This window comes from Muscardinus avellanarius (genome assembly GCF_963383645.1).
Source record: "Muscardinus avellanarius genome assembly, chromosome: 14".
In the NCBI taxonomy this organism is placed as follows: domain Eukaryota; kingdom Metazoa; phylum Chordata; class Mammalia; order Rodentia; family Gliridae; genus Muscardinus; species Muscardinus avellanarius.
In genome coordinates, this window is record NC_137800.1 from 88,241,605 (window position 1) to 88,257,102 (window position 15,498).

A 15,498-nucleotide genomic window follows, 5' to 3' on the forward strand; every position below is an offset into this window, starting at 1 on the left:
CCCGCCCGCTCGCTCCTGGGCAAACACACACCACCGACGCCCAGCCACACACACAACACACACACCGCCACCTAACGACCACGCTCACACTCGCACCCGACCCAACGCCTGCCTGCCTGCCTGCCTGCCTGCCTGCCTGCCTGCCCACTCCACTGCACAAACACCCACACAACACACTCACACACACACTCACACGCCTCACTCACACTAAAGCACCCAAAAATATACACACACACACACACACACTCACCACACACTGCCTCCCTCACTCACTCACTCACACACACAGCTCACACAGCAACCACCCTGGGGCCCCTTCGCTCCACGCTGCCTCCGATGCCCCAACGCCACACACGCCCGCTACTACACTCGCCACGCGCCGCAACACCAGTCCCTCGCAACAGGGAATCCGGTCCCGACACCTGCCACGCGCCACCACCACCTGGCCCCGGCCCTGCTGCACCCCAGGAGCCAGGCCCCAAACCACACCGTCCACCCGCTCCCCCGCGCTCAAAGCAACTGTCCGCAAGCGCCCAGGGAGCACACGCACAGCGTCCAGGGGCTGGCATCCGGCGCCCGGGGGCACAGGGGCCGCACCAGGACAGTTCCTGGCAAGGAGAGTCCACTGCCCAGCTTGCACACACCCACAAACAGCGACCGGCCGACCCCAGCCCTCTGCATTGTCACAGCCAGCGGAATAGTTGCCTTTCAACTGCCTACATGAAACACTCGGTTGTCATCCAAACCGTGTGTGTGTGTGTGTGTGTGTGTGTGTGTGTGTGTGTGTGTTCGTGTGTGTGTTTATCTGTGTGTCTGTCTCTCTCTGGGTCTTAGCCCCCACACCTCCACGACCGCCTTCTCTCTTGCTTTCACAAGGGAGATGCATGCAGGAGGCCCGGCTGTCCCTGGCTGATTCTCTCCGCTGTTGACAGTCCCGGCTGGAGCTGGTGGGGTCAGTGAGCGGGTACACAGGTGATGCCCCACACAATCCCCGAGAAACCTTGGGATCATTTCCTGTTGGTTAGGGACCATCTTCACTGGGCTGCAAGCTTCCACCGCCCCTCGCCCGATCCCTAACCACCAAGGTGCCTTCCCGTGCCTGAGAGCACTCAGACAGGGGGCTCTCTTGGAACTGAATGGCCTTGGGAACACGACTTCATGGGGTGCTTGGCTTCAGCGGAATCCCTGGGAGCCTGGCCAGTTGCAGCAGCAGGCCTGGAATGGCAGCAGGAGAGAGGCTGACAGCACAGGAAGCCACGCTGGCTCCTGACCGCTCTCAGCAACTGAGCCCGAACCTGGCGAAGGGTGAGGAGACCTTCCAAGGTTTCCAAATGACCCGTGCTTTCCCACAGCACCCAACACACACACACACACACACACACACACACACACACACTCAGACACACCTACACCATACACATCCCAGAGGGACTTCCTGAAAGCTGAATTTGGGTGGTTTGCAGAGTCAGAGACTTGTCACTTGCCCCAAGAAGACACCTGAAGGGGAGGGCGGGCGCGCGGGCTGGCTGGCTGACTGGACGCTCCCCTGCCAGGCCCTGGTGCTTCTACATTGCCATCCAAAAGGGAAACATCCAATAGGGAGGGTGGAGATGGGTTTGGAATTCAGAAGTAAGATGGCCCTGGCTTCAAATCCTCTACCTGAACCCTAGTCATGATGACAGTAAACAGGATGAACCAAGGAAGGAAGGAAGGAAGGAAGGAAGGAAGGAAGGAAGGAAGGAAGGAACTGATGGACGGAGGGACAGACGGACAGAAGGACGGACGGACAGGCGGACGGGTGAACATGCACACTTGTCAACACGTGCGTGGGCCCAGAAGGTATCAACAGTTCCTTGGCGTTTGGCCAAGAGGGACGTGTCATCGTGGTAGGAGGTGACCACCCGCGGGCTGAGGCACGGCCCCACCTAGGGAATGGATGCAGGGACTCTCCTTCGGTAGGTAGGTCTTGGTGCGCTGGGGCTTGCAGCCGCGGAGGCCTGGACAGTGGTAGCGAAGGTGCAGACTCGGCCAGCAGTCCGGCCCGGGCCCAGACCTCTCCTGCGAGGGTCTCCTTGCAAGGTGGAGTCGGTCCATGCGGGGCGACTGGGCCAGAGCCTGTGGCGCTAGTGCGGGTTCGGGGAGGGGGTCCGGAAGCCCGGTGCAGTGTGTGTGGGCGCTGCAGCCCCGCCGTTGGGGTGCAGGTTGTGTGTTGCCCTTGGGCACAGGGAGTGAGGAATGGGCGGAGACAGGCAGGCGTGCGTGGCGGGCGCAGCGGGATGATCGGGTGTGGGACGCCCAAAGATTGGGATGACAGGTGTGGGCCACCTGGGCCCGCTGGCCCGGGGTTTTGGGCAGCTTGGATGCGAGAATGGAGAGACGGGGCTGGGTGAAGGGGCCCGGGAAAGCGTTCCGAGAGCCCTGGGTGGGAGTGCCGGGTGCTGCAAGTGCAGTGAGTGTTAGTGTGGGAATGGGTTGTGCGTGGATTTCAAGGGTGAGCAGAGCAGTGTGGGGTGGGCAAAGGGGAGGGTGGGTTGTGGGTGCGTGAGAGAGCGAGGGTGTCAGGGAGGGAGGCAGTGTGGGAGGGCCAGGGTTGTAGGAAAGGGTGGGGTGTAGCGAGCAGGCCGGCTGTGTGTAGGTGTGTAGGCAGTGCGGGCTGCTGTGGGTGTCGTCGTGGGGCGGGGTGTTTGTGGGTTTGTGGCTGTGTGGTGTGTGAGCGTGTAGTGTGCGAGTGTGCGTGGCAGCGGCGATCGTGAAGTTGTGTGTGGGTGTGAGGGAGGCAAAAGGGCGCGGTTCGGAGGCGGCGGTGGCAAAAAGGGTCTCACTAAGTTGCTGAAGGTCTTCGCTGGCCTCGATCCTCCTGTCTCAGCCTCCCAAGCGCTAGGATTACAGGCGTGCGCCACCACGCCAAGCCGCTCGCTCAGCCTTCCAATCGCGCTCTTCAAGGCGACACGCCCTCCACCTCCCTCGCTCGCTCCGCCCGCCCGCCCGCCCGCCCGCTCGCGCCTGCGCAAACACACACCACCGACGCCCAGCCACACACACAACACACACACCGCCACCTAACGACCACGCTCACACTCGCACCCGACCCAACGCCGGCCTGCCTGCCTGCCTGCCTGCCTGCCTGCCCACTCCACTGCACAAACACCCACACAACACACTCACACACACACTCACACGCCTCACTCACACTAAAGCACCCAAAAATATACACACACACACACACACTCACCACACACTGCCTCCCTCACTCACTCACTCACACACACAGCTCACACAGCAACCACCCTGGGGCCCCTTCGCTCCACGCTGCCTCCGATGCCCCAACGCCACACACGCCCGCTACTACACTCGCCACGCGCCGCAACACCAGTCCCCCGCAACAGGGAATCCGGTCCCGACACCTGCCACGCGCCACCACCACCTGGCCCCGGCCCTGCTGCACCCCAGGAGCCAGGCCCCAAACCACACCGTCCACCCGCTCCCCCGCGCTCAAAGCAACTGTCCGCAAGCGCCCAGGGAGCACACGCACAGCGTCCAGGGGCTGGCATCCGGCGCCCGGGGGCACAGGGGCCGCACCAGGACAGTTCCTGGCAAGGAGAGTCCACTGCCCAGCTTGCACACACCCACAAACAGCGACCGGCCGACCCCAGCCCTCTGCATTGTCACAGCCAGCGGAATAGTTGCCTTTCAACTGCCTACATGAAACACTCGGTTGTCATCCAAACCGTGTGTGTGTGTGTGTGTGTGTGTGTGTGTGTGTGTGTGTGTTCGTGTGTGTGTTTATCTGTGTGTCTGTCTCTCTCTGGGTCTTAGCCCCCACACCTCCACGACCGCCTTCTCTCTTGCTTTCACAAGGGAGATGCATGCAGGAGGCCCGGCTGTCCCTGGCTGATTCTCTCCGCTGTTGACAGTCCCGGCTGGAGCTGGTGGGGTCAGTGAGCGGGTACACAGGTGATGCCCCACACGATCCCCGAGAAACCTTTGGATCATTTCCTGTTGGTTAGGGACCATCTTCACTGGGCTGCAAGCTTCCACCGCCCCTCGCCCTATCCCTAACCACCAAGGTGCCTTCCCGTGCCTGAGAGCACTCAGACAGGGGGCTCTCTTGGAACTGAATGGCCTTGGGAAGACGACTTCATGGGGTGCTTGGCTTCAGCGGAATCCCTGGGAGCCTGGCCAGTTGCAGCAGCAGGCCTGGAATGGCAGCAGGAGAGAGGCTGACAGCACAGGAAGCCACGCTGGCTCCTGACCGCTCTCAGCAACTGAGCCCGAACCTGGCGAAGGGTGAGGAGACCTTCCAAGGTTTCCAAATGACCCGTGCTTTCCCACAGCACCCAACACACACACACACACACACACACACACACACTCAGACACACCTACACCATACACATCCCAGAGGGACTTCCTGAAAGCTGAATTTGGGTGGTTTGCAGAGTCAGAGACTTGTCACTTGCCCCAAGAAGACACCTGAAGGGGAGGGCGGGCACGCGGGCTGGCTGGCTGACTGGACGCTCCCCTGCCAGGCCCTGGTGCTTCTACATTGCCATCCAAAAGGGAAACATCCAATAGGGAGGGTGGAGATGGGTTTGGAATTCAGAAGTAAGATGGCCCTGGCTTCAAATCCTCTACCTGAACCCTAGTCATGATGACAGTAAACAGGATGAACCAAGGAAGGAAGGAAGGAAGGAAGGAAGGAAGGAAGGAAGGAAGGAAGGAAGGAACTGATGGACGGAGGGACAGACGGACAGAAGGACGGACGGACAGGCGGACGGGTGAACATGCACACTTGTCAACACGTGCGTGGGCCCAGAAGGTATCAACAGTTCCTTGGCGTTTGGCCAAGAGGGACGTGTCATCGTGGTAGGAGGTGACCACCCGCGGGCTGAGGCACGGCCCCACCTAGGGAATGGATGCAGGGACTCTCCTTCGGTAGGTAGGTCTTGGTGCGCTGGGGCTTGCAGCCGCGGAGGCCTGGACAGTGGTAGCGAAGGTGCAGACTCGGCCAGCAGTCCGGCCCCGGCCCAGACCTCTCCTGCGAGGGTCTCCTTGCAAGGTGGAGTCGGTCCATGCGGGGCGACTGGGCCAGAGCCTGTGGCGCTAGTGCGGGTTCGGGGAGGGGGTCCGGAAGCCCGGTGCAGTGTGTGTGGGCGCTGCAGCCCCGCCGTTGGGGTGCAGGTTGTGTGTTGCCCTTGGGCACAGGGAGTGAGGAATGGGCGGAGACAGGCAGGCGTGCGTGGCGGGCGCAGCGGGATGATCGGGTGTGGGACGCCCAAAGATTGGGATGACAGGTGTGGGCCACCTGGGCCCGCTGGCCCGGGGTTTTGGGCAGCTTGGATGCGAGAATGGAGAGACGGGGCTGGGTGAAGGGGCCCGGGAAAGCGTTCCGAGAGCCCTGGGTGGGAGTGCCGGGTGCTGCAAGTGCAGTGAGTGTTAGTGTGGGAATGGGTTGTGCGTGGATTTCAAGGGTGAGCAGAGCAGTGTGGGGTGGGCAAAGGGGAGGGTGGGTTGTGGGTGCGTGAGGGAGCGAGGGTGTCAGGGAGGGAGGCGGTGTGGGAGGGCCAGGGTTGTAGGAAAGGGTGGGGTGTAGCGAGCAGGCCGGCTGTGTGTAGGTGTGTAGGTGTGTAGGCAGTGCGGGCTGCTGTGGGTGTCGTCGTGGGGCGGGGTGTTTGTGGTTTTGTGGCTGTGCGGTGTGTGAGCGTGTAGTGTGCGAGTGTGCGTGGCAGCGGCGATCGTGAAGTTGTGTGTGGGTGTGAGGGAGGCAAAAGGGCGCGGTTCGGAGGCGGCGGTGGCAAAAAGTGTCTCACTAAGTTGCTGAAGGTCCTCGCTGGCCTCGATCCTCCTGTCTCAGCCTCCCAAGCGCTAGGATTACAGGCGTGCGCAACCACGCCAAGCCGCTCGCTCAGCCTTCCAATTGCCCTCTTCAAGGCGACACGCCCTCCACCTCCCTCGCTCGCTCCGCCCGCCCGCCCGCCCGCCCTCCCGCCCGCTCGCTCCTGGGCAAACACACACCACCGACGCCCAGCCACACACACAACACACACACCGCCACCTAACGACCACGCTCACACTCGCACCCGACCCAACGCCGGCCTGCCTGCCTGCCTGCCTGCCTGCCTGCCCACTCCACTGCACAAACACCCACACAACACACTCACACACACACTCACACGCCTCACTCACACTAAAGCACCCAAAAATATACACACACACACACACACTCACCACACACTGCCTCCCTCACTCACTCACTCACACACACAGCTCACACAGCAACCACCCTGGGGCCCCTTCGCTCCACGCTGCCTCCGATGCCCCAACGCCACACACGCCCGCTACTACACTCGCCACGCGCCGCAACACCAGTCCCCCGCAACAGGGAATCCGGTCCCGACACCTGCCACGCGCCACCACCACCTGGCCCCGGCCCTGCTGCACCCCAGGAGCCAGGCCCCAAACCACACCGTCCACCCGCTCCCCCGCGCTCAAAGCAACTGTCCGCAAGCGCCCAGGGAGCACACGCACAGCGTCCAGGGGCTGGCATCCGGCGCCCGGGGGCACAGGGGCCGCACCAGGACAGTTCCTGGCAAGGAGAGTCCACTGCCCAGCTTGCACACACCCACAAACAGCGACCGGCCGACCCCAGCCCTCTGCATTGTCACAGCCAGCGGAATAGTTGCCTTTCAACTGCCTACATGAAACACTCGGTTGTCATCCAAACCGTGTGTGTGTGTGTGTGTGTGTGTGTGTGTGTTCGTGTGTGTGTTTATCTGTGTGTCTGTCTCTCTCTGGGTCTTAGCCCCCACACCTCCACGACCGCCTTCTCTCTTGCTTTCACAAGGGAGATGCATGCAGGAGGCCCGGCTGTCCCTGGCTGATTCTCTCCGCTGTTGACAGTCCCGGCTGGAGCTGGTGGGGTCAGTGAGCGGGTACACAGGTGATGCCCCACACGATCCCCGAGAAACCTTTGGATCATTTCCTGTTGGTTAGGGACCATCTTCACTGGGCTGCAAGCTTCCACCGCCCCTCGCCCTATCCCTAACCACCAAGGTGCCTTCCCGTGCCTGAGAGCACTCAGACAGGGGGCTCTCTTGAAACTGAATGGCCTTGGGAACACGACTTCATGGGGTGCTTGGCTTCAGCGGAATCCCTGGGAGCCTGGCCAGTTGCAGCAGCAGGCCTGGAATGGCAGCAGGAGAGAGGCTGACAGCACAGGAAGCCACGCTGGCTCCTGACCGCTCTCAGCAACTGAGCCCGAACCTGGCGAAGGGTGAGGAGACCTTCCAAGGTTTCCAAATGACCCGTGCTTTCCCACAGCACCCAACACACACACACACACACACACACACACACACACACTCAGACACACCTGCACCATACACATCCCAGAGGGACTTCCTGAAAGCTGAATTTGGGTGGTTTGCAGAGTCAGAGACTTGTCACTTGCCCCAAGAAGACACCTGAAGGGGAGGGCGGGCGCGCGGGCTGGCTGGCTGACTGGACGCTCCCCTGCCAGGCCCTGGTGCTTCTACATTGCCATCCAAAAGGGAAACATCCAATAGGGAGGGTGGAGATGGGTTTGGAATTCAGAAGTAAGATGGCCCTGGCTTCAAATCCTCTACCTGAACCCTAGTCATGATGACAGTAAACAGGATGAACCAAGGAAGGAAGGAAGGAAGGAAGGCAGGAAGGAAGGAAGGAAGGAAGGAACTGATGGACGGAGGGACAGACGGACAGAAGGACGGACGGACAGGCGGACGGGTGAACATGCACACTTGTCAACACGTGCGTGGGCCCAGAAGGTATCAACAGTTCCTTGGCGTTTGGCCAAGAGGGACGTGTCATCGTGGTAGGAGGTGACCACCCGCGGGCTGAGGCACGGCCCCACCTAGGGAATGGGTGCAGGGACTCTCCTTCGGTAGGTAGGTCTTGGTGCGCTGGGGCTTGCAGCCGCGGAGGCCTGGACAGTGGTAGCGAAGGTGCAGACTCGGCCAGCAGTCCGGCCCGGGCCCAGACCTCTCCTGCGAGGGTCTCCTTGCAAGGTGGAGTCGGTCCATGCGGGGCGACTGGGCCAGAGCCTGTGGCGCTAGTGCGGGTTCGGGGAGGGGGTCCGGAAGCCCGGTGCAGTGTGTGTGGGCGCTGCAGCCCCGCCGTTGGGGTGCAGGTTGTGTGTTGCCCTTGGGCACAGGGAGTGAGGAATGGGCGGAGACAGGCAGGCGTGCGTGGCGGGCGCAGCGGGATGATCGGGTGTGGGACGCCCAAAGATTGGGATGACAGGTGTGGGCCACCTGGGCCCGCTGGCCCGGGGTTTTGGGCAGCTTGGATGCGAGAATGGAGAGACGGGGCTGGGTGAAGGGGCCCGGGAAAGCGTTCCGAGAGCCCTGGGTGGGAGTGCCGGGTGCTGCAAGTGCAGTGAGTGTTAGTGTGGGAATGGGTTGTGCGTGGATTTCAAGGGTGAGCAGAGCAGTGTGGGGTGGGCAAAGGGGAGGGTGGGTTGTGGGTGCGTGAGAGAGCGAGGGTGTCAGGGAGGGAGGCAGTGTGGGAGGGCCAGGGTTGTAGGAAAGGGTGGGGTGTAGCGAGCAGGCCGGCTGTGTGTAGGTGTGTAGGCAGTGCGGGCTGCTGTGGGTGTCGTCGTGGGGCGGGGTGTTTGTGGGTTTGTGGCTGTGCGGTGTGTGAGCGTGTAGTGTGCGAGTGTGCGTGGCAGCGGCGATCGTGAAGTTGTGTGTGGGTGTGAGGGAGGCAAAAGGGCGCGGTTCGGAGGCGGCGGTGGCAAAAAGGGTCTCACTAAGTTGCTGAAGGTCTTCGCTGGCCTCGATCCTCCTGTCTCAGCCTCCCAAGCGCTAGGATTACAGGCGTGCGCCACCACGCCAAGCCGCTCGCTCAGCCTTCCAATCGCGCTCTTCAAGGCGACACGCCCTCCACCTCCCTCGCTCGCTCCGCCCGCCCGCCCGCCCGCCCGCTCGCGCCTGCGCAAACACACACCACCGACGCCCAGCCACACACACAACACACACACCGCCACCTAACGACCACGCTCACACTCGCACCCGACCCAACGCCGGCCTGCCTGCCTGCCTGCCTGCCTGCCTGCCCACTCCACTGCACAAACACCCACACAACACACTCACACACACACTCACACGCCTCACTCACACTAAAGCACCCAAAAATATACACACACACACACACACACTCACCACACACTGCCTCCCTCACTCACTCACTCACACACACAGCTCACACAGCAACCACCCTGGGGCCCCTTCGCTCCACGCTGCCTCCGATGCCCCAACGCCACACACGCCCGCTACTACACTCGCCACGCGCCGCAACACCAGTCCCCCGCAACAGGGAATCCGGTCCCGACACCTGCCACGCGCCACCACCACCTGGCCCCGGCCCTGCTGCACCCCAGGAGCCAGGCCCCAAACCACACCGTCCACCCGCTCCCCCGCGCTCAAAGCAACTGTCCGCAAGCGCCCAGGGAGCACACGCACAGCGTCCAGGGGCTGGCATCCGGCGCCCGGGGGCACAGGGGCCGCACCAGGACAGTTCCTGGCAAGGAGAGTCCACTGCCCAGCTTGCACACACCCACAAACAGCGACCGGCCGACCCCAGCCCTCTGCATTGTCACAGCCAGCGGAATAGTTGCCTTTCAACTGCCTACATGAAACACTCGGTTGTCATCCAAACCGTGTGTGTGTGTGTGTGTGTGTGTGTGTGTGTTCGTGTGTGTGTTTATCTGTGTGTCTGTCTCTCTCTGGGTCTTAGCCCCCACACCTCCACGACCGCCTTCTCTCTTGCTTTCACAAGGGAGATGCATGCAGGAGGCCCGGCTGTCCCTGGCTGATTCTCTCCGCTGTTGACAGTCCCGGCTGGAGCTGGTGGGGTCAGTGAGCGGGTACACAGGTGATGCCCCACACGATCCCCGAGAAACCTTTGGATCATTTCCTGTTGGTTAGGGACCATCTTCACTGGGCTGCAAGCTTCCACCGCCCCTCGCCCTATCCCTAACCACCAAGGTGCCTTCCCGTGCCTGAGAGCACTCAGACAGGGGGCTCTCTTGGAACTGAATGGCCTTGGGAAGACGACTTCATGGGGTGCTTGGCTTCAGCGGAATCCCTGGGAGCCTGGCCAGTTGCAGCAGCAGGCCTGGAATGGCAGCAGGAGAGAGGCTGACAGCACAGGAAGCCACGCTGGCTCCTGACCGCTCTCAGCAACTGAGCCCGAACCTGGCGAAGGGTGAGGAGACCTTCCAAGGTTTCCAAATGACCCGTGCTTTCCCACAGCACCCAACACACACACACACACACACACACACACACACACTCAGACACACCTACACCATACACATCCCAGAGGGACTTCCTGAAAGCTGAATTTGGGTGGTTTGCAGCGTCAGAGACTTGTCACTTGCCCCAAGAAGACACCTGAAGGGGAGGGCGGGCACGCGGGCTGGCTGGCTGACTGGACGCTCCCCTGCCAGGCCCTGGTGCTTCTACATTGCCATCCAAAAGGGAAACATCCAATAGGGAGGGTGGAGATGGGTTTGGAATTCAGAAGTAAGATGGCCCTGGCTTCAAATCCTCTACCTGAACCCTAGTCATGATGACAGTAAACAGGATGAACCAAGGAAGGAAGGAAGGAAGGAAGGAAGGAAGGAAGGAACTGATGGACGGAGGGACAGACGGACAGAAGGACGGACGGACAGAAGGACGGACGGACAGGCGGACGGGTGAATATGCACACTTGTCAACACATGCGTGGGCCCAGAAGGTATCAACAGTTCCTTGGCGTTTGGCCAAGAGGGACGTGTCATCGTAGTAGGAGGTGACCACCCGCCGGCTGAGGCACGGCCCCACCTAGGGAATGGATGCAGGGACTCTCCTTCGGTAGGTAGGTCTTGGTGCGCTGGGGCTTGCAGCCGCGGAGGCCTGGACAGTGGTAGCGAAGGTGCAGACTCGGCCAGCAGTCCGGCCCGGGCCCAGACCTCTCCTGCGAGGGTCTCCTTGCAAGGTGGAGTCGGTCCATGCGGGGCGACTGGGCCAGAGCCTGTGGCGGTAGTGCGGGTTCGGGGAGGGGGTCCGGGAGCCCGGTGCAGTGTGTGTGGGCGCTGCAGCCCCGCCGTTGGGGTGCAGGTTGTGTGTTGCCCTTGGGCACAGGGAGTGAGGAATGGGCGGAGACAGGCAGGCGTGCGTGGCGGGCGCAGCGGGATGATCGGGTGTGGGACGCCCAAAGATTGGGATGACAGGTGTGGGCCACCTGGGCCCGCTGGCCCGGGGTTTTGGGCAGCTTGGATGCGAGAATGGAGAGACGGGGCTGGGTGAAGGGGCCCGGGAAAGCGTTCCGAGAGCCCTGGGTGGGAGTGCCGGGTGCTGCAAGTGCAGTGAGTGTTAGTGTGGGAATGGGTTGTGCGTGGATTTCAAGGGTGAGCAGAGCAGTGTGGGGTGGGCAAAGGGGAGGGTGGGTTGTGGGTGCGTGAGGGAGCGAGGGTGTCAGGGAGGGAGGCGGTGTGGGAGGGCCAGGGTTGTAGGAAAGGGTGGGGTGTAGCGAGCAGGCCGGCTTTGTGTAGGTGTGTAGGTGTGTAGGCAGTGCGGGCTGCTGTGGGTGTCGTCGTGGGGCGGGGTGTTTGTGGGTTTGTGGCTGTGTGGTGTGTGAGCGTGTAGTGTGCGAGTGTGCGTGGCAGCGGCGATCGTGAAGTTGTGTGTGGGTGTGAGGGAGGCAAAAGGGCGCGGTTCGGAGGCGGCGGTGGCAAAAAGTGTCTCACTAAGTTGCTGAAGGTCCTCGCTGGCCTCGATCCTCCTGTCTCAGCCTCCCAAGCGCTAGGATTACAGGCGTGCGCAACCACGCCAAGCCGCTCGCTCAGCCTTCCAATTGCCCTCTTCAAGGCGACACGCCCTCCACCTCCCTCGCTCGCTCCGCCCGCCCGCCCGCCCTCCCGCCCGCTCGCTCCTGGGCAAACACACACCACCGACGCCCAGCCACACACACAACACACACACCGCCACCTAACGACCACGCTCACACTCGCACCCGACCCAACGCCTGCCTGCCTGCCTGCCTGCCTGCCTGCCTGCCCACTCCACTGCACAAACACCCACACAACACACTCACACACACACTCACACGCCTCACTCACACTAAAGCACCCAAAAATATACACACACACACACACACACACTCACCACACACTGCCTCCCTCACTCACTCACTCACACACACAGCTCACACAGCAACCACCCTGGGGCCCCTTCGCTCCACGCTGCCTCCGATGCCCCAACGCCACACACGCCCGCTACTACACTCGCCACGCGCCGCAACACCAGTCCCTCGCAACAGGGAATCCGGTCCCGACACCTGCCACGCGCCACCACCACCTGGCCCCGGCCCTGCTGCACCCCAGGAGCCAGGCCCCAAACCACACCGTCCACCCGCTCCCCCGCGCTCAAAGCAACTGTCCGCAAGCGCCCAGGGAGCACACGCACAGCGTCCAGGGGCTGGCATCCGGCGCCCGGGGGCACAGGGGCCGCACCAGGACAGTTCCTGGCAAGGAGAGTCCACTGCCCAGCTTGCACACACCCACAAACAGCGACCGGCCGACCCCAGCCCTCTGCATTGTCACAGCCAGCGGAATAGTTGCCTTTCAACTGCCTACATGAAACACTCGGTTGTCATCCAAACCGTGTGTGTGTGTGTGTGTGTGTGTGTGTGTGTTCGTGTGTGTGTTTATCTGTGTGTCTGTCTCTCTCTGGGTCTTAGCCCCCACACCTCCACGACCGCCTTCTCTCTTGCTTTCACAAGGGAGATGCATGCAGGAGGCCCGGCTGTCCCTGGCTGATTCTCTCCGCTGTTGACAGTCCCGGCTGGAGCTGGTGGGGTCAGTGAGCGGGTACACAGGTGATGCCCCACACGATCCCCGAGAAACCTTTGGATCATTTCCTGTTGGTTAGGGACCATCTTCACTGGGCTGCAAGCTTCCACCGCCCCTCGCCCTATCCCTAACCACCAAGGTGCCTTCCCGTGCCTGAGAGCACTCAGACAGGGGGCTCTCTTGGAACTGAATGGCCTTGGGAAGACGACTTCATGGGGTGCTTGGCTTCAGCGGAATCCCTGGGAGCCTGGCCAGTTGCAGCAGCAGGCCTGGAATGGCAGCAGGAGAGAGGCTGACAGCACAGGAAGCCACGCTGGCTCCTGACCGCTCTCAGCAACTGAGCCCGAACCTGGCGAAGGGTGAGGAGACCTTCCAAGGTTTCCAAATGACCCGTGCTTTCCCACAGCACCCAACACACACACACACACACACACACACACACACACACACTCAGACACACCTACACCATACACATCCCAGAGGGACTTCCTGAAAGCTGAATTTGGGTGGTTTGCAGAGTCAGAGACTTGTCACTTGCCCCAAGAAGACACCTGAAGGGGAGGGCGGGCACGCGGGCTGGCTGGCTGACTGGACGCTCCCCTGCCAGGCCCTGGTGCTTCTACATTGCCATCCAAAAGGGAAACATCCAATAGGGAGGGTGGAGATGGGTTTGGAATTCAGAAGTAAGATGGCCCTGGCTTCAAATCCTCTACCTGAACCCTAGTCATGATGACAGTAAACAGGATGAACCAAGGAAGGAAGGAAGGAAGGAAGGAAGGAAGGAAGGAACTGATGGACGGAGGGACAGACGGACAGAAGGACGGACGGACAGGCGGACGGGTGAACATGCACACTTGTCAACACGTGCGTGGGCCCAGAAGGTATCAACAGTTCCTTGGCGTTTGGCCAAGAGGGACGTGTCATCGTGGTAGGAGGTGACCACCCGCGGGCTGAGGCACGGCCCCACCTAGGGAATGGATGCAGGGACTCTCCTTCGGTAGGTAGGTCTTGGTGCGCTGGGGCTTGCAGCCGCGGAGGCCTGGACAGTGGTAGCGAAGGTGCAGACTCGGCCAGCAGTCCGGCCCGGGCCCAGACCTCTCCTGCGAGGGTCTCCTTGCAAGGTGGAGTCGGTCCATGCGGGGCGACTGGGCCAGAGCCTGTGGCGCTAGTGCGGGTTCGGGGAGGGGGTCCGGAAGCCCGGTGCAGTGTGTGTGGGCGCTGCAGCCCCGCCGTTGGGGTGCAGGTTGTGTGTTGCCCTTGGGCACAGGGAGTGAGGAATGGGCGGAGACAGGCAGGCGTGCGTGGCGGGCGCAGCGGGATGATCGGGTGTGGGACGCCCAAAGATTGGGATGACAGGTGTGGGCCACCTGGGCCCGCTGGCCCGGGGTTTTGGGCAGCTTGGATGCGAGAATGGAGAGACGGGGCTGGGTGAAGGGGCCCGGGAAAGCGTTCCGAGAGCCCTGGGTGGGAGTGCCGGGTGCTGCAAGTGCAGTGAGTGTTAGTGTGGGAATGGGTTGTGCGTGGATTTCAAGGGTGAGCAGAGCAGTGTGGGGTGGGCAAAGGGGAGGGTGGGTTGTGGGTGCGTGAGAGAGCGAGGGTGTCAGGGAGGGAGGCGGTGTGGGAGGGCCAGGGTTGTAGGAAAGGGTGGGGTGTAGCGAGCAGGCCGGCTGTGTGTAGGTGTGTAGGTGTGTAGGCAGTGCGGGCTGCTGTGGGTGTCGTCGTGGGGCGGGGTGTTTGTGGTTTTGTGGCTGTGTGGTGTGTGAGCGTGTAGTGTGCGAGTGTGCGTGGCAGCGGCGATCGTGAAGTTGTGTGTGGGTGTGAGGGAGGCAAAAGGGCGCGGTTCGGAGGCGGCGGTGGCAAAAAGGGTCTCACTAAGTTGCTGAAGGTCTTCGCTGGCCTCGATCCTCCTGTCTCAGCCTCCTAAGCGCTAGGATTACAGGCGTGCGCCACCACGCGAAGCCGCTCGCTCAGCCTTCCAATCGCGCTCTTCAAGGCGACACGCCCTCCACCTCCCTCGCTCGCTCCGCCCGCCCGCCCGCCCGCCCGCCCGCCTGTCCGCTCGCGCCTGCGCAAACACACACCACCGACGCCCAGCCACACACACAACACACACACCGCCACCTAACGACCACGCTCACACTCGCACCCGACCCAACGCCGGCCTGCCTGCCTGCCTGCCTGCCTGCCTGCCTGCCCACTCCACTGCACAAACACCCACACAACACACTCACACACACACTCACACGCCTCACTCACACTAAAGCACCCAAAAATATACACACACACACACACACACTCACCACACACTGCCTCCCTCACTCACTCACTCACACACACAGCTCACACAGCAACCACCCTGGGGCCCCTTCGCTCCACGCTTCCTCCGATGCCCCAACGCCACACACGCCCGCTACTACACTCGCCACGCGCCGCAACACCAGTCCCCCGCAACAGGGAATCCGGTCCCGACACCTGCCACGCGCCACCACCACCTGGCCCCGGCCCTGCTGCACCCCAGGAGCCAGGCCCCAAACCACACCGTCCACCCGCTCCCCCGCGCTCAAAGCAACTGTCCGCAAGCGCCCAGGGAGCACACGCACAGCGTCCAGGGGCTGGCATCCGGC